Source organism: Narcine bancroftii, chromosome 13, assembly GCF_036971445.1.
Source record: "Narcine bancroftii isolate sNarBan1 chromosome 13, sNarBan1.hap1, whole genome shotgun sequence".
NCBI classification, from domain to species: domain Eukaryota; kingdom Metazoa; phylum Chordata; class Chondrichthyes; order Torpediniformes; family Narcinidae; genus Narcine; species Narcine bancroftii.
Window position 1 is genome coordinate 85087288 of NC_091481.1, and position 19290 is coordinate 85106577.

Sequence of the window (19290 nt, forward strand, 5' to 3'; positions counted from 1 at the left end):
GTGTAATGAGTTGTTAATAGTAAGGTGGTAAGATCTGCAGGACAGACTTAAATGAATGGCAAATTAAAAACGTAGCCAATATGATGTGAAAATTGTAAATGCTGGAAAAACTAATAACATCTGTCAGTTTTTTTAAACTTTCAGCCGTTAAAAGAACGTGCACAAGTACAATAAACTGAAAGTCATCCAGCATTCTGATTCTATGCCTCAATCTTGGCTCATCTGTGGAGGTAAGATGTCTGAAAATTACAAAGCCCAAGGAGAGAACATTATCTTAAGACCCTGATTTTAGATTCAATCATATTACAAAATAGCAGGAGGCCATTCTGTCCACTGGTATAAATCTGATGGACAGAATGGCCTCCTGATGTAAACAGGCTCACTAGGCAAGAAATAAAATGTGATTTAAAAAAAATACAAGGTCAACAATATTGTAAGAAAATAAAGTAGCATTTTTAAAAACAGCAAATGCCTGAAAGGACCTGATGTTCAGATGGACCTTGTTAATGTGTAGATACAGCAAGCAATTTGCAAACCCATTGATAGATTAGTCTCTATTGCAGGAAGATGGACATTGTTCTGCAATTGGAAACCACACAACCTCATCAATGTAGAAAGAGAGCCTCGATCATTGAGACCCACGGGATGAGGGGGTATGGATTGGATGAGGTTGGAGCTTCCAGCTGTGGGCGGGACACCACAGTGACAAAGAGTTCAGTGCAGGGAGAGAATCTGGAATTTTGAGCTGAATAACAGCTGTCCCAAACTGTTAGATTGGAACTAGATGGAAACATATAAAGTGCAAGTTTATTTTCTTTCACAGACAGGAAGCTCTTGTAATGTTTTGGGAAAACTATGATTGTTTACTTTGTCTAAATAATATTCTGGAAAAGTATTTTGTTCAAATTAAGTCATTATTCCACTGTAGAGAGAGTGAGGAAATGTTTGACGTAATTATTCCCAGAGCACTAGCATTCGGCCACCTTAGGCACTCCACACAGTGTCTGAGGCTGTTCTTCCCCCTCCTGGGGCTGCTAATTCTTCGTTGGGTCTTGGACTACCCTGCCATGACCCACCCAACACCAGGTTGGGCGTGGCATTTTCCCAGGGCAGTGCCTGTCATACCTGACATCCCAGTGTGTCAATTTCCTCATGGGTGAACAAGGCTGTCTGACACAGAATGACGTGGTCAGGGGCGGAGGGGGGCTGAGGGGTTAGTGATAGAGGTCCAGTGTCGCATGGTGAGAGATGGAGAATCAATGTTTCTCATCAAGGTGTGAGAAAAACGTAGACAGGTGCCCAACAACCTGTGGCTGAAGAACACACAGACAACAAGTTGTTTGCCACTTGAGGTGAGGAACATACACAGGCTGTGAGCCTGCTGGCAACTGCGCCCTAAAGGACTTATCTCAGGCTGCGGACGGCCGAAAGCTTGACTCGAGACTTGCTGAAGGGGCACCAGCAAGGATGTGAGAGGGTGCTGAAGGCTTCCTTGATGACGTCAGAGGTTTGGATCTGGAGTGCAAGTAGTCGATGGCTTGGTGTGTGTGGCTGTGTGAGCGCTGGAGGCGAATCTATGTAATTGGTGACTCTTTGGGGGGGGGGGGGCGGCGGGAACTCTTTGCTGCTTCTCCATCTGTAAGAGGCACCCAGCAATTTCACCTGATAGTGAATCTGGCTGCCTTACACCAGATTAAAACAAATATGTAATATTACACCTGTTTTATGGCATGACAATAAAGGAATCTGAGAGACAAAAGTAGCTATGATAAACTGCTGTAGGATAGGAAGATGAACCCAAATTGGAGAGTTGTATCATTTTCCCTACACTCCAGGATGTCAAAGCTACTGAACAGACGACATAAGAAATGAGAGCAAGAATCGAGCCTGCTCCATCATTCAATGAGATCATGGCTGATCTGATAATAGGCTCGTCACCACAAGGGGAATTAAGGGATATGAGGAAATGTTTCCTCCATTGTATATAGTTATGGTGACTACTGTACCGCCCACTGATCACTCATACCCTATGACTCCTCCCCATGGTTCTGGGCTCTAAAGGTTGAGCTAACTCTCCCCTCCCTCCATTCCTATACCTGGGTCCAGGCCAGCAAGGTTCTTCTGTATATTAAAGCCTATTGTTCCCTCAGCCTGGTCTCTGTGGTTATTGGTATCACCCTTACTATGTAAAAATCTATCCAACTCCTGAATGAACCTCCACCCCAGCAAAATAATGTTGTCCTTCCTCCGTTTGAACTGATGTCTCACTGTAATCTTACTCTCTGTACCAGGTTTTATTCTGCTGTACTCATACATGGATAGAGACAATGGGCAATAAAAGTAGACTTGAGCTTGTAATCTTTCCCCTCACTGCTTTTTGGCATTGATGTCCTTGTCTTGTTTTGCTCAGCTGTCCAGAATGGGGATCCTTTCCAACTTTGGTCGTGTTTTACGGGAAGGGAAGTCAACAGATCTTGTTAACCTCTTTCCCCTGTAACAGCAGGCCTACGAACTAAACAAAAGGAGAAGTCAAGCCAAGGATCAGCTTTTGTGCTAAGTTGGGATTTCCTCCCAAGGTCCTTTGGAACTTCTTGCCTTAATTTGGGACTTTCACGAGAGACTCATCTCATCTTGTTTTTGGGATCCCTCCGTTCCTGTTGAAAGACTAGATGTCAGTGAGGTCCCCGACCATCTGCCCCATCCCTGCTTCAGTTTGGAACGTGATCAGATATTTTTTCCACTGTTATTTCTATTAGTAAACCAATCCTCCTGAGCAACTTAGCCTAGCATTAAGAGAAGTTTTTACACTAGTGGTCAAGCACAATAGAGAACACTTTTAGTTGACAGTTTTGAATTTTTTTGTATCAACTGTGTGGCTGGGTTCCATCCACATCTCCTACATTTTTTTTCTGTCTTGACCACTCTCTTGCCCCTCCCTTTTTATGCTCGTTCTCTCCCTTTCCCCCCCCCCCATCGGAATTGATGGAGGGACTTGACCTGAAATGTTGACCGACCATGGATGCTACCCTGACCCACCAAGTCCCGTTAGCTGCCTGTTCACTCAAGATTCCACCATCTGTACTTCTTGGTTCATTAAAGCTCTGCCCCACCAGCTTGACCCCGATGCCACCGTTGGTGTAGCGGTTAGTGCAATGCCATTACACAGCACCAGTAAGCGGGGTTTGGATCCCACCCTGTCTGCAAGGAGTTGTACATTCTCTCCGTGTCTGTGTGGGTTTCCTCTCACCATTCATGTTTGACCTACCAAACATTAAGGGGCATCTAAGACCTGGATGGAAGAAAAATAGAGGGTGATGAGGTAGCAAAGGTTTAGTATCTTTTGGTAGGTAGATATGGGACAGCACAATATTGTGGGCTGAAGGGCCTGTGCTTCTCTACTGTAATGTTCATGTTTGTATGTTCTAACTCCCCCCCAGATTCTACCTACACACTTCTAAGCTACACACTGAGGACAATTTACTGACCACACATCCCGAGGCCAACGTGATGATAGCGTTGTACAGGAAGGATCTGACCAGGAGGATTTCTTTACTGCCGCTCACGCCGGGTCTCAGTGTTCGGGCAAGGAGGCATTTGGCCAGGTAATTGGGACAGGCTGCTCAGGGGACCACCCCTGGCGGAGTATATGGGGCGGTGATGGCGCTCTATCAAAGCAGATTTAAGTAAAGAAGCACAACAGGGTTGTAGCTCACAGAGCCATCACCTCGGCGAACCACAGCTGGGTCCTGATTTTGGGGGGGTGGGGGTGTTTAAGGACCCCTGCATGCACAATAATGGTGACTTGCTATCGAAACACTTTTGGGTGTGTCAGGGATACAAGCAGTGATTAGTATGCACAAGCCTTTGGCCACATTGAATGTACCAGATTTGGACCATAGTGACCAAGTCAAGTTTATTGTCATCTGATTGTGCAAGTACAACCTGACGAAACAGTGTTCTCCGGTCCTCAGTGCAAAAACACGCAGACAGACTAATAATAGATATGCAGGGCATGTAAATAAATGTTGTTTTGTACAAATGAGTCTCGGTGTGATCAGTTCCTTGGGTCGTTCACCATTCTCACCGCCCACGGGAAGAGGCTGTTCCTCAGCCTGGTGGTACTGGCTCTGATCCTCCTGGATCTCTTCCCTGATGGGAGCAGCTGAAAGATGCTGTGTGCGGGGTGGAAGGGGTCCTCCATGATTTTCTGCACCCTCTTCAGACACCAATCCTGGTAGATCACCTCGATGAGGGAGGGAGATTCCAGTGATCCTCTCGGTCACTCTCCTGTTCCAGTGGATTGACCTCCGATCCATTTCTCTGCAGCAATAGTACCTACCAAGTAACCTCCCTCCAGCGGAAATGAACATAAAGGAAAGAGGAGAAATTGAGGGTGCGAGAAACAGAAAGGGGGAGGGGGGGGGGAGAGGACAGAGAATATGATGGTGTCAGTTATGGTTTTTAGACTGCAGGCATGTGACACCGCAATCAAGAAATTTTGCCGCTACACGGGCTGTCTAAAAAGGAACTTGCAGGGATTTGGAGTCCATTCCTGCCCCGCTATTTATCCTGCAGGACCCCTACAACTTTTTGGAGGAAGCCTGCAGTGTAAATCGTACCGGAAAAATTCATTGTCGGTCATCTACTCTGCCGCATGTCCAACCCCCTGGGACTGTTGTGCTTGGGTACTTGCAGTTTAAAAAGGTGCCCAGAGTGAACAACAGTAAATACGTTAATTTTTTCAGCTATTTTCCCGATATTGCAGTCTTTTAAAAAAAAAACACAATTCTCAGGAGTTTCACTTAAAACTTTAGCTGTGGCTCTTCAGTCTTTCTTGGTCACCGACTCTCTGGACGGGAAAAGATTAGGCGGTATTTATTATTCAAACATTATTTGCTATTTATATGTTGGGCAATATATCAGGCTCTTTTTCCCTCCCGAAAAGATGCACGGAGGCTGGGAAGAGCTGCTCCTTGGATGGTCGAGGCTGATGGTCCCACCTCATGTTCCCGTTCCAAAATTCTGCATCCGTTTTCCTGATTCATCAAAAGGACTTCCTTTGCACAATTTGTACTTCCTTTTCAAATAAAATTAGAATTTATTCATCCTAGTGGCCTTGGCAACAGGAACTGGGATTCATCGGGTCAACGACACAATACATCTCGGTGTTTTGTCATTTTTAACCCTGAGTGACCTGTTCTTTATATATTGAAAGCCACATGATTCATGTGCTTTATATACAGTCTGTGACAAGTAAGCTTAAATTGTAAGAATTGTCCCATCAAAATCAAATCTATGGTTTCTGAAGATAAACTTTAATTTAGACATACAGCATAGTAACAAGCCATGTAGGCCCACAGGCCTGTGCCGCACGCAACTACACCTAATTAACCTAAACCCCCGATATTTTTTTTTGAAGGGTGGGAGGAAACCAGACCCGCCCCTCCCCCCCCCGAGGAAAACCCACGCAGAAATGGGGAGAGTGTACAAACTCCTTACAGACAGCGTGGGATTTGAACCACGGTTCCGATCGCTGGTGCTGTAAAGGCATTGCACTAACCGTTACGTCAAACGTGCCACTATTGAACACACAATATTCTGGAAACACTGAGCGGGCCAGGCAGTTTGAAGATTCTGATGAAGGGTGTCTGACCCATAAGTCTGCAGCCTGCTGTGTGTTCAGTGTCTTCCAGTCAAGTTCGTCATCCAATTACACAAGTCTCTCTTTGGCTTGGCTTCGCGGACGAAGATTTATGGAGGGGGTAAAAAGTCCACGTCAGCTGCAGGCTCGTTTGTGGCTGACAAGTCCGATGCGGGACAGGCAGACACGATTGCAGCGGTTGCAAGGGAAAATTGGTTGGTTGGGGTTGGGTGTTGGGTTTTTCCTCCTTTGCCTTTTGTCAGTGAGGTGGGCTCTGCGGTCTTCTTCAAAGGAGGTTGCTGCCCGCCAAACTGTGAGGCGCCAAGATGCACGGTTTGAGGCGTTATCAGCCCACTGGCGGTGGTCAATGTGGCAGGCACCAAGAGATTTCTTTAGGCAGTCCTTGTACCTTTTCTTTGGTGCACCTCTGTCACGGTGGCCAGTGGAGAGCTCGCCATATAACACGATCTTGGGAAGGCGATGGTCCTCCATTCTGGAGACGTGACCCATCCAGCGCAGCTGGATCTTCAGCAGCGTGGACTCGATGCTGTCGACCTCTGCCATCTCGAGTACTTCGACGTTAGGGATGTAAGCGCTCCAATGGATGTTGAGGATGGAGCGGAGACAACGCTGGTGGAAGCGTTCTAGGAGCCGTAGGTGGTGCCGGTAGAGGACCCATGATTCGGAGCCGAACAGGAGTGTGGGTATGACAACGGCTCTGTATACGCTTATCTTTGTGAGGTTTTTCAGGTGGTTGTTTTTCCAGACTCTTTTGTGTAGTCTTCCAAAGGCGCTATTTGCCTTGGCGAGTCTGTTGTCTATCTCATTGTCGATCCTTGCATCCGATGAAATGGTGCAGCCGAGATAGGTAAACTGGTTGACCGTTTTGAGTTTTGTGTGCCCGATGGAGATGTGGGGGGGCTGGTAGTCATGGTGGGGAGCTGGCTGATGTACAATGAAACAGCGTTCTCTGGTCCTTGGTGCAAAACACACAGACACACAACCAGACATGACACACAGTCTATACATATGCAGTATTTCATCTATACAAATAAATAAATAATATTTTTTGTGAATATGAGAGTCCTGGATGGTTAGAGTGAGCAGATCCTTGGGTTGTTCAGCATTCTCCCTGCCCGTGGGATGAAGCTGTCCCTCAGCTCGGTGGGGCTGGCCCTGATCCTCCTGGATCTCTTCCCCGACAGAAGCAGCTGAAAGATGCCGTGCGCGGGTTGGAAGGGGCCCTCAAGGATTTTGCGCTCCCTCTTCAGACGATGATCCGGGTAGATCGCAGCGATGGTGGGGTAGAGAGTGATCCTCTCTGCCACTCTTCTGGTCCTGTGGATTAACCTCTGATCATTTCTCTGCAGCAACTGTATCCACGCTGTGATCTAGGTGGGTGAAGGGGGTGAGGACCACACCGGGGGGGGGGGGGGGGGGGGGTGACACCACAATGATTGTCTGTAAAAGTTTTGTGTTTCAGCAGAAATTCATTATTTTCTATAAAAATATCCCTGTTGTTAGTTATAACAATAAAGACAGTTTACGTGTATCAAGGCTAAAACTCGATGCTAATCTACTTTTTGAATCTTCTAATGCACTCCGGTCAGAGCACCCACTCCCCGTCACACTCAGCGCCGCTGCCACCCCTGACGTACAAGGAACACACACCTGTTTCTTCTATGGTGGTGGGGAGAGGGATGGAGGGGCACCAACCCTGGAGATGCCACTGATTGTGATGCAGCCCACCAGGACGATCAATTAGATAGATAGATACTAGTTTAGCTCCTGTAGCTTTTAATTTGGATTTCCATTTTCTACATGCTTATGGCAGTCATAGATTGAATGAGTTTTACAGCAGGAAAACAGGCCCTTTGGCCCAACTCATCCATGCTGACTATTTTCCCATCAGAGCTAGACCCATTTGCCCATACCTTCTACACCTTTCCAATCCATCTACCCATCTTAGCCTCCTTTAGATGTCATAATTCTCCATCTCCAACACTTTCTCTGGCACCCCCTTCCATATACCCACTCCCCTGCGCAGGTGAAGTGGCCAAGATCACCAGATAGTTAGAAGAAGCTGCTCAGAACAGACATCCATGGATTGCCCTTCCCCTGCCCGTAGTTCCAACTGGCCCACGTCCTGCCAAAGGGCAGCGTGTTTCTCATAGCCGTTAACACCATCATCAGGGTCTGTAAGGAGTTTGTACCTTCTCACTGTGTCTGCGGGAGATTCCTCCCACCGTTCAAAATGTACCAGGTGTGACTAACATCAACCACACGAGATAGAATGCAAGTCAAACGCTAGTTTTAATAGACTAATATATACAGCTAGGTCTTGCCTCCATGCAAGCCTAGGTCAGAATGGAGAGGATGAGCTCCATTCGACTTTATATACAAGGTCGTCAGGTGGTGTTGTCAGGTGGGGCCCCTAGTGACCTAGTGGTGTAATAGCATATCACCACACCAGGGTTGTGGGTTAATTGGGTGTAATTAGGTGGCACAGACTCATGAGCCGGAAGGGCCTGTTACCGTGCTGTATGTATATTAAAAAATTTTAAATCCTTTAACTTTTCTCACTATCCAAAACGCTGCAAATTTTGCGCTCTCTATAAAACTTATTCAATCTGCTCACAGACATTTTCATCTGTCTGAGTTGTATATTATCGTAAACCATCATGGTCCCTGCACTGATCCTTCAGAATAACTCCCTTCCACCACTACACTCTGACTTCTATGGTCAAGCCAATTCGGTATCCAATCTATCAATTCTCCATGGATCCTATGTGCCTTAATCGTCCGGATCAGCCTACAACGAAGGTTTGAGGTTCCTTTTACTGTCACGTAATAATACCATCAAAAATGTTACACACACGATATACTTTAACCTTCTCAGCCCTAAGGCAGACAGAGTGAGCATTGCCTGGCACCCCTAACAATAAGAGAAAGAGAAATGAAAGGGAGTCCCTTCAGAGTCGCTGAGTGTCCGTGGATTTGCCTCCAGTGATTCCCGCAGCCACACGGACCCCTGTTCGATCCATCGGCCACCCGAGCTCCAGATCCAAACCTCCGACACGATCAGGAATCCTTTTAACAGGCCGTTTAAAGCCTGTACAGAGTCTGTGCCATTAAATCCAGGCAGTTGAACCCTGTAGAGCAGTGTTGCATCTCTGTTCCTTTCCCTCATAGAGCCAACCCCTTCCTTCAATCAATTCTCACCTTTCTCCTATTCTCCTGACCTATCGTCATCCAGTTAACACCTTATATCTGTTGATCATTACACCTCCCTCTGCCCTCCTTTTAATTTGGGCTCCTGTCTGCCTTTTGCTCATACCTTTTCAGCTCAGGTCCGAAAAGACAATCCATATATCTTTACCTCCTGCAGATGCTGTGAGACCAGCTGAGTTCCTCCAGCGTTTTGGTTACAATTACAGCGCCTGCAGATTTTTGTGTCTCACACCATTAAATCCAAATTGGCCAGGGTCTAATTCTACAATGGAACGGGTTCCAGGGCCGAATAGAGAAACAGAAAATCTGCAGATGCTGGAACGTGGAGCAAACCACGAGACACTGGAGGAACTCAGTGGGTTCGCCGCACTCCACAGGTAGAAGTGGTCGAAGCTTCAGGGCAGGGACCCTTTCATCTGGGGGCTGGTGCTGTCATGCAGGCTCTCGCCTGTGGACAATGCTGACCCCCTGTGGGTTACATGGGTAAATGCCTCCATTCATCTGACTTTGTTGCAATTGGATGCCCAGGCTGAAGCCACAGTTTCTATTGTAAAAGCTTTGTTTTAAAGCTAGAACTTTAAAGTTTTAACCCTCTGAAACCCTACTATTTATTAAACAGATATTCAGTACTGCATACCATATACACTTGTACAATAGTCGATCCCATGTAAAAGTCGAGTCTCTAATTATTTGTCCCCAGCTGCCCACCATCCGAGCTCCTGACGCCCCAACCGCAGACTCTCTCCTAGGCCCCGGCCACCTGCTCATCCGAGCTCCTGACGCTCCGACCGCAGACTCTCTCCTATGCCCCGGCCACCTGCTCATCCGAGCTCCTGACGCTCCGGCCACAGACTCTCTCCTAGGTCCTGGCTGCCCACCTATCCAAGCTCCTAACGCACCGGCCGTCTACCCAACTGAGCACCTGACATCCCAAGCACAGACTTATCACCTGAACCCAGCCATCTGAGCTCCAAATGCCCTGAGCGATGGTCAAAAGTATATCCTGTGTGTAAAAATAAATAGACCACCCTAAATTTCAACTGAAAGATTGGTCCAAAATCTCAACCATTACACTACGGTATGTATTGTTTGTCTGTATATGTCTGGTTGTGTGTCTGCGTGTTTTGCAATTTTATTTTAGTTTTCACAGACTTACAAAGTCAAATATACAAAGCCATCCATGTATATATCATACGTAAAGTCTGTATTTGTCACAACCCCCCACCTGCCTCACTGAATACAGCTTATCTCGATCCCATTCATCGTGGGGCACACGACTCCTATCGAAACCTGTGATGAAAAGAAATCACAATGGCATCACCATTGCACTAAAAAGAAAAGAACTCAAAAGAAAACTAATCTGAAAAGAAAAGAGCAGGTGCATCATCTACACCAAAGCCTATTTCCATAATCACTCCTCTGGCCGTACTGGGATAGTTTCCCTATTTAAAAGAGGGGAATCAATCTATCTGAAGACCAATGTTCTGCGAGTAAAGTCGTCCGAATGTGTCATGTTTCCTCTATAGATTAGGTGTGGTTTTTCTCCAGGGAAATGCAACTCTGCCTTTCCATATTCCATCATGTGATATTTAGCTGGGAGTTGGACTTCCACAAAACCAATATACACTTCCTGGCTCCACAAGGACACTTCCTGTGTCCTTCACAAACAAAATTTGGAGTTTGGTCAGTCTAAACTGCACTTCCCCAATATCCCCCAAGAGGAACAGCTCCGGCCCTGTGGAAAATCGACTCTTAGATGATAATAAATCTGAACTTGAACCTAAATTTAGACATCCAGCACACTAACAGGCTCCACTAGCCTGTGTTGCTCAAATACACCAATGAACCTACTGTAGGGCACTACCAGTAACCACAGAGACAAGCTGAGGAAACGATAGGCTTTAATACACAGAAGAAACTTGCTGGCCTGGATCCCAGGATAGGAATGGCGGCAAGGGAAAGGTGTCTCGACCTTTATGGCCCAGGACCACAGGGGAGGAGTCATCGTGGGCGGGCCAGCTCCACATATACAATGAACAATGATAACTAGATACAATGGAGGAAACATATCACCACACCTACAAACCGCTGAGGTTTGCGAGTTTAGTTCCACCTGCCAATCAAGGTCAACCCCTGCCCATAGGTTAGCTCACACCTAATTATTGTCCCCTTCAATTACCTAATTGACACCTGGGCCAGGCTCTCCAGCCTATGGCACTATAAAGCCCACCATGCGGATCATCGGTCTCTTTTCTTCTTCCCCTGGGATGAACTCCAGCTCCACTCCAGGTCAGGAACCGTGGGCAACGCTGGAGAGATGTTGGTAAGGTTGAGAGCTGTAGTATCGTGTGTCTAGAAATCACTGTCCCTTGCTTAGCTTAGTCAAGAGCTGTGACTGCACCGTATCAAGCAAGGGGTGGCTCAGGCCGAGTTAATGACCCTCTAGAGTTTATTCTTGTCCTGAGAGTTGGCGCCTCCAAACCAGGCAGTGATGCAACTACCCAGAATGCTCTCCACGATACACCTGTAGAGGTTTACAAGAGTCTTCGGTGATGTACCAAATCTCCTCAGACACCTCACAAAGTCTAGCCACTGGCGAGCCTTCTTTGTGATTGCATCAACATGGAGGCTCCAGGACAGATCCTCGGACATGTTGACACCCAAGAATTTGAAGTTCTTGACCCTCTCCAATATTGAGCCCTCAATGAGGACTGGGTTGCATTCCCCTGACTTCCTCCTGAAGTCCACAATCATCTCTTTGGTTTTGCTGGCGTTGAGCGCAAGGTCATTGTCATTACACCGTTCAGTGGGCTGATCTCTCTCCCTCATGTACACTTCCTCATCACTGTTTAACTAACGTGTTCAGGCTCGCTGCTCTTGGGATCGGTCAAACTTGTATTTCCACACACAACAATGGGGAAAGGATATAAGTACAGACAGCCATTCCTAACCTTGGCTGTGCACCCCAGCTGCCCCCCAGGACTCTGCCCAAGGTTTATGGGGTCCCTTCCCTGTGAAGCAATCAGGTTTAGTTGGTTTCTTCCCTACTTCTCTCCCACTGACTGCATTAAAAAAATGAAAATATTTTATGATTTCAGTTCATGGCCACTCCTGAAATTTGCTGTGTTTCCCCCCCACCCCCCCCCCCCCCCACTCCAATCGAGCTCTGTTGAGAACGGCTGACATAGACTATTTGGTGCTTTAAGTTCTGTGAGGAAAAAAAAACACTGAAAAACAAATGGATGGTGATTGATGGAACCTTGATCTTTGAAAATGAACTGTTGTTTATTGCAAAATGGTTATCGTTTGGGAAGTTAGAACATCCCATTGTGCTGAAGAAATCCAAATCGTTAATTGTGACATTCGGGTTTGCTCACGATTAGTATCTGGTTGATAATGAATGGTTCAGCATTTGGGGAAGAGGGTGTCCGTTGGAGACTACAGTTGCAAAATGTGAGAGCTTGTCCACTTGAAGCATAGAAATAACCAGAATCCATCCATAATTGTTTATACAGAGAGGGATCTCGGTTTGAGAAATGTGGTGAATTACCACATCAAACTATCGGGAGAACCGTAGAACATTACACTGTAGTAAGAAGCCCTTCAGCCCCTTTAGTCTGTGTCAAACTATTATCTGCCTAGTCCCACTGATCTGCACCCAGTCTATAGCCCTCCCTACCCCTCCCATCCATGGACCTGTCCAAATTTCTCTCATGTTAAAATTGAGCCTCCATTCACCACTTCAGCTGGCAGCTCGTTCCACACTCCCACCGCTCTCTGTGTGAAGAAGTTCCCCCTCATGTTCTCCCTAAATTTTTCCCCTTTCATCCTTAACCCATGTCCTCTGGTTTGTATCTCACCGACCCTCAGTAGAAAAAGTTGACCTACATTTACTCTGTCTGTACCCCTCATAATTTTGTACCCCTCTATAAAATCTCCCCTCATTCTTCTACGCTCCTAATCTGATGAACCTTTTCTGTAGTGAAACATCTCTATACTCTTTCAATCTTATTGATATCTTTCCTGTAGTTAAGTGACCAGAATTACACATAATACTCTAAATTTGGCCTCACCAACGTCTTATATAAATTTACCATTACATCTCAATATTTTGATTCATGAAGGCCAATATGCCAAAATCTCTCTTTACAGTCCTATCTACCTGTGACGCCACTTTAAGGGAATTATGTGTCTGCAGTCCCAGATCCCTCTGATCTACCGTATTGCTCAGTGCCCGACCATTTACTATGTGTGAACTACCTTGGCATGTGGCCCACATCCCTCTCCATCTTTCCTATTCATGAAACTCTGGAAATGTCTTTTAAATGTGGCAATTTGTCCAATACATAAATCAGTCTACTCTTCAGCGAGTACATCTCAACCTTCAACACAATCACACCTTCAGTATTGGTTAAAAAAGTTCCAAATCCTGGGCCTCTGGACCCCCCTCTGCAACTGGGTCCTTCATTTTCTCATCAGACCACAGTCAGTGTGGAATTCCTCCTCACTGACAATCAACATGGACGCACCTCAAGGATAGGCCCACTGCTCTACTCGCTCTACAATCACGACTGTGTGGCTAGCCACACATCCAATGACATCTACAAATTTGCTGAAGACACCATGATTGTTGGCAGAATCACAGATGACAATGAAGAAGTATACAGGAGGGAGAGAGATCAGCCACTTGAGTGGTTTCACAACAACCACCTTGCACTCAAATGTTAGCAAGACAAAGGAGCTGACTGTGGACCTCAGGAAGGGGAAATCACGAGAACATGACCCAGTTCTCATCGAAGGGACAGAGTGGAGGGAGTTAAGAACTTCAAGTTGCTGGGTGTCAACATCCCAGAGAATCTGTCCTGGAGCCTCCATGTCGAAGCAGTCACGAAGAAGGTCTGTCAGCGGTCATACTCCGTGAGGGGTTTGAGGAGATTTGGTGTATCACCAAAGACTCTTGCAAATTTCTACAGGTGTTCCATGGAGAGCATTCTGGCAGGTGGCATCACCATCTGGTACAGAGGTGCTAATGGACAGGACAGGAAAAGGCTACGAGAGTTGTGAACTTGGCTAACGCCATCAGGGGCATCAGTCTCCACTCCATCGAGGACGTCTACATGAGGCGGTGTCTTAAGGAAGCAGTGTCTACCTTCACCTCCTCCTTCACCTCCTCCTTCACCTCCTCCTTCACTCCACTACCATCAGGAAGGAGGTGCAGGAGCCTGAAGACAAACACCCAACAGTACAAAAACAGCTTCTTCCCCTCCGCCATCAGATTCCTGAATGGACAATGAACCACAGACACTGCCTCACTTTCTCTTATTTTGCATTAATTTATTTACTTCTAAATGTAATATTTGCCCTGTGACGCTGCCGCAAAACAACAAATTTTGTGACATGTTCGGGACAATAAATTCTGTTTCTAATTTTTCTACCACGTCTTCAGGGAACGTGTCCTATTATCCTCTGTGCGGAAAAAGTTGCACCTCAGATGTCCCTGAAATCTTTCCCCTTTCACCTGAAATCAATGCCTTTTAGTTTTTGACTTTGACAAGAGATTGTGACCATCCAACTGATCAACCCCATGCAGGATGTCCCCACACTGACAGCCCGCGCCAGCCACACCTGTCCTGATGTCCCGCGCTGGGGGGCAGGGGCAGCGGGGAGGGGAGCTGTCAGGCGGCTGCATTCATGTGCAGGGAGGGACCTCAGTGCTCCGGCGATTATCCCTCCCAGAGGAGGGTTACAAAGTTCGCCTCTCAGGCGTCTCCTGCGCTTTCAAGTGGCCTCCCGACAGCCGCATATTGGAATAATATGTGGCTTTACAATCAGGGATTTTGGCCACCTGAAAGTGTCTATAGACAGTAACCATCTCCTGTTATGTTTGAAGCCAAACCAGCTGTCCGTCAACATCAAGGTACTCATGGCCCAGCTTCTCCAGCCTGCCAATCAGGTGTGAGCACACACTCCCATTGGCCAGCCCCATACCTTATAGCAAGGGAAGTTGTAAACTGCAGCACCTCAGTTTCACCTCCTCTTTGCCATGTGGTTGCAGGTAAGGGACTAGCAATCTCTTAAGATCACCAGGTTATCACTGTAGACACAACGGAGCACCCAATGATCAGGGGTACAGGAGCGTGTATACCCCTGCAGGTAGCCCATGTGCAGGGTATCCTCCGTAGTCGGAATCCTCTTTCCCTATGGGCGTATTCCGCAGTGGGAAGCCAGTGCGTTCCCCCCCCCCCTTCCTGGAACTGCTTCTGATTGCACACTGCTGCTGGGCTTAAGTTCCAACTGCTTGTAAATTGATAATTACTTTGTTTTGTGCTGTTAATTCCTCCTGATCTGTGGTGCACTGTGGTGCAGCAAGTAGACACAAAACACAGAGAAGACTGTACTACAGGCTTTAATCCATTTTAAGTTTTGTACACCAGTTTCAGTCCTGATAGCTCCACGAGTGATTGGCTCAAGAGAGGCCGGCTCAGGTTTATATCCAGGTCAGTTGAATTGGAGCCGGCCAGGTGGAGTCAGCCTCCGAGGTGGTCTTCCTGCAGATACAGAGGTCACCCCCTGCATTAGGCTGTCTCCACAATGGGGTAGCCAGCCTGTTTGTTTCTGTGTTAATAAATCCTTTAGTTATCCATTCCCTGTGTCTGTTTCCTTCTGAAGCCCAAACGAATCTCAACACTACATGGTTTTATTATTTTTTAAATTTAGACCTACAGCACGGTAACAGGCCCTTTCAGCCCATGGGCCCCTGCTGCCCTATTGCACCCAATTGACCTATAACCACCCCCCCCAGCACGTTTTGAACGGGAGGAAACCGGAGCCCCTGGAGGAAACCCACAAAGTTACGGGGAGAAGGTACAAGGTCTTTACAGACAGCGCAGGATTTGAACCCCAGTCCCAGTCCTTGTAACTGCGTTGCGCTAACTGCTGCGCCAACTGTGCCACCCCTGTGCTCCAGGACTTTAAGGCCACCCCTCAGCACCCCATGGTCCAGGGTAAAAAAGCTCAACTGCTCCCTTATAACCCTTGGGCCTCCAGTCCTTGTGACTTGTTTCTTCACCCTTTCCAGATTAACGACATCCTTCGTCGTATAACTGGACTCGCGCTCCAAGTGTGGGCTTACCTATGTCTTGTACAATTCTAACAAGATGACCAAACTCCTGTTCTTTAATAAAAACACGCAGAAACTCAGAAATGCTGGAGGAACTCAGTGTCCATAGGAGGTAAAGATATATTACCGACGTTTTGGGCCTGAGCCCTTCGTCGATTTACCCTTCTCTGAATTTGTCCGTTAAATTGTTTCACAACTCGCTCCCTGTAAAGAATCCATTCCCTTCTCTCAATTCCTCCATTACATTCTGAGCCAACGCCCAAAAGGTCGGTGATATATCTTTACCTCCTGTGGACGCTGAGAAACCGGCTGGCTTCCTCCAGCTTTTACCGTGTGTTTTTAACTGCAATCACAGCGTCTGCAGACCTTCATGTTTCACTCCTGCACTTAGTACCCTGACTGATGAAGGCAAGCAGGGGGTGTGGGAAGAAACCAGAGCCCCCAAGGGAAACCCCCACAAGACTGCAATCAAACGTGGGTCTCTGGAGCAGCAGGGCAGGAGTTCTATCAGCTACACCGCTGTGTCACGAGTTTGAAATCTCCGACTGGGGATGAATTTTGGCTGGTTGATGATGTCTTTGGCATATGGTTAACAACAGAGGTTGCCCTAATGGAATATCTCAAGTGGCAGGACCTCTGCAAACACTCCAATCCATGCAACTCAACCGGGAGCACAGTGCTTCAAGTCAAGTCAAGTTTATTGTCATCTGGCATGAAACAGCGATCACGGTCCTCGGTGCAAAACACACAACCAGATATAACACGCATACAGGCAAACAATTCATATGCAGGACAAGTATTCATCTATACAAATAAGTATTTGTTTTGTAAACATGAGAGTCTCGGAGGGTTAGTTGTGAGCAGTTCCTTGGGTCGTTCAGTGTTCTCACTGCCCGTGGGAAGAAGCCATCCCCCAGCCTGGCTCTGATACTCCTGCATCTCTTCCCCGATGGGAGCAGCTGTGTGCGGGGTGGAAGGGGTCCTCAGTGATTTTGCGCACCCTCTTCAGACAATGACACTGGTAGATGATGTTGATTAGGGGAGGGAGTCTCCAGTGACCCTCTCTGCCGCTCTTATGGTCCTGTGGATTGATGTCCAACCATTTCTCCTCAGCAATCATACCCACACAGTGATGCAGCCGGCCAGGACCCTCTTGATAGAGCTCCTGTAGAAGGTTGACATGACAGTGGCCAGTGGCCTTGCGCACTTCGGTCTTCTCAGGAAGTGCAGTTGTTGGTGTTCCTTCCTGACAAGTGAGGAGATGTTGAATGTCCACGATAGGTCACTAGCTCAGTGAACTCCAAGGAACTTGGTTCTCTCCACTCTCTCCACTGCAGAATTATTGATGTGTAGCGGACAGTGTTCATTCTTGGTCCACTGTGGGAGCTGGATCTGTGGTGGGCCATGGCTTCTTGGGCATTGGGAAGGCATTGAGCTCCCAAAGCACAGACATCATCAGGCAAGAGCTTTACAAACACAACCCACAGCCTTGATTCTGCTGAAGCAGGAATTGTGTCACATGGAGGACACAGAAAGGGGAAATGAGAATTTGCTTTGAGAAACCTTTTCATTTTCACACATTCAGAGTTTCGGCTTTCACTTTAGTATTGCTTACTTCCATGATCAATCCTGGTTCTCCTGGCTGGTCATTTGCTCTGCAGCGTTGGGGATGGGATGGGGAACAGGCATGCACTGAGGTGGGATCTCACCAAACTCCATTAGACCCAGCAAAGGTAAAACACAAAGGTTTCCAGACACTGTGGTTGACAACGTTGAAGAAACTCAACAGGACAAACAGTGTCCTTTATGTAGCAAAGATGCAGAACCAATGTTTCGGGCTTGAGGCCTTCATCAAAATATGGAACCTGATGAAACATCGTTCTCTGGTCCTCGATGCAAAACACGCAGACACACACCCATACATAACACACACACAGACAAACAATACATATGCAGGACAAGTGTTCGTATATACAAATAAATAAATATTGTTTCGTAAATGTGAGGGTCTCGGAGGGTTAGTGTGAGCAGTTCCTTTGGTCGTTCAGCATTCTCACTGCCCGCGGGAAGAAGCTGTTCGAGGACCTCCCCTGAACATACAATTACATCGGTTGGTATACCGCTCCCCCCACCCCCCGCCACAATCTGATTTGACCAATCCTAAACAGTCTTCTCCCTTGTGACAAGCATTACCCTATCAGCATCAAGCTACACATTATTCATCTGAGAACTGCATCATTATGTGAACCAACCCCATAACCAGGTTCCCCTTTCCTCTCGCATCGTTCTTGCACGTGTCCTGAATGGGGAAACTCCAGGCTGGTGGAAACTTACTAGCTGAGCAAGGGTTACCTAGCAACAAACATCAAACCATTATTGCATTGTTCAAATTATATTCTTAATTATATGACATTGTTCAGGGTCTAACCTCTGCACACTAGGCCGGAGACCGGGGTTCAATCCTGGTCTCGGGGGCTGTCCGTGTGGGAGTTTGCACATTCTCTCTGTGATGGCAGGAGTTTCCCCAGGTCTGCCGATTTCGGCTCACATCCCATAGCCGTGCAGGTCAGTAGGTTTATTGGTTTCTGTGAATTGTCTCCAGTGTGTACGTAGGTGGTAGAATCTGGGGGGGAGGGGTGCTGTATTGATGGGAATGTGGGGAGAATAAATGCGACAAGTGTAGGATTAGTGTAAAGGGTTAACACGCAGTGGACTGAAGGACATGTGCAGTTGACAATTGCAGTACATTGGTAACTTGCCTCAGATTTCAGATTTATTGTCAGAGTACATACGTGGCATAACATACAACCCTGAGATTCCTTTTCCTGCAGGCCAGGCAGAATTACTGCTAATTGGTAGTGTAAAATATAAACTGTACACAGCGTAAGCATTTAAACAAACAAAGAACTGTAAACAGATAATGAATGTAAACAAACTGACTGGGCAATGCAGAGAGAACAAAAAGAAAATCAATAAAGTGCACGTGAGTCCCTGATTGAGTTTGTCGTTGAGGAGTCTGATGGTGGAGGGGGAGCAGCTGTTCCTGAACTTGGTGGGTGTGAGTCTCGTGGCCCCTACACCTCTCTCCTGATGGCAGCAGCGAGAACAGAGCATGTGCTGCATGGTTTGGGTCTTTGATGATCGCTGCCGTTCTCCGACGGCAATGTTCCCTGTAGATAGAGGGGAATGTTTTTCCTGTGATGTCCTGGGGTGTGTCCACTACCTTTCGGAGGGGTTTACGCTCAGGGATATTGGTGTTTCCATCTGCCTGTATTCAAATACAAGGTTCCATCATGTG

At 47.1% G+C, this 19290-nt stretch overlaps 1 long non-coding RNA gene across 1 annotated transcript; it reads left to right on the top strand.

Annotated features, from left to right (window-relative positions):
• Positions 1 to 1636: 1636 nt before the first annotated feature.
• LOC138748462 (uncharacterized) lies at positions 1637 to 5110 on the top strand. The gene is made up of 2 exons (XR_011348046.1): positions 1637 to 3602; positions 4946 to 5110. It is a non-coding gene; the product is annotated as an uncharacterized lncRNA (long non-coding RNA).
• The last annotated feature ends 14180 nt before the right edge of the window (positions 5111 to 19290 follow it).